Source organism: Lampris incognitus, chromosome 16 (assembly GCF_029633865.1).
Source record: "Lampris incognitus isolate fLamInc1 chromosome 16, fLamInc1.hap2, whole genome shotgun sequence".
Lineage (NCBI taxonomy): Eukaryota > Metazoa > Chordata > Actinopteri > Lampriformes > Lampridae > Lampris > Lampris incognitus.
The window spans coordinates 11,229,219-11,229,794 of NC_079226.1; positions in this window are offsets into that span (position 1 = coordinate 11,229,219).

Below are 576 nucleotides of genomic sequence, written 5' to 3' on the forward strand. Positions count from 1 at the left end.
AAGAAGAAGAAGACAGTTATGTTTTTATAGTGACGAGGAGTTTAATATTTCGTGCTCAGCTGACTCCTGCAGGTGGTTTAAGCCGATAGGAAGTTCATGTCCTCGCCGTGACTGGAGACACGGCAGCTTCTGAGCTCAGCAGCAGCTTTCTGAGCTCAGCAGCAGGTTTCTGAGCTCAGTAGCAGGTTTCTGAGCTCAGCAGCAGCTTTCTGAGCTCAGCAGCAGCTTTCTGAGCTCAGTAGCAGCTTTCTGAGCTCAGCAGCAGGTTTCTGAGCTCAGCATCAGGTTTCTGAGCTCAGTAGCAGGTTTCTGAGCTCAGCAGCAGGTTTCTGAGCTCAGTAGCAGGTTTCTGAACTCAGCGGCAGGTTTCTGAGCTCAGCAGCAGGTTTCTGAGCTCAGCGGCAGGTTTCTGAGCTCAGCAGCAGGTTTCTGAGCTCAGCGGCAGGTTTCTGAGCTCAGTAGCAGGTTTCTGAGCTCAGCGGCAGGTTTCTGAGCTCAGCAGCAGGTTTCTGAGCTCAGTAGCAGGTTTCTGAGCTCAGTAGCAGGTTTCTGAGCTCAGCGGCAGGTTTCTGAGCT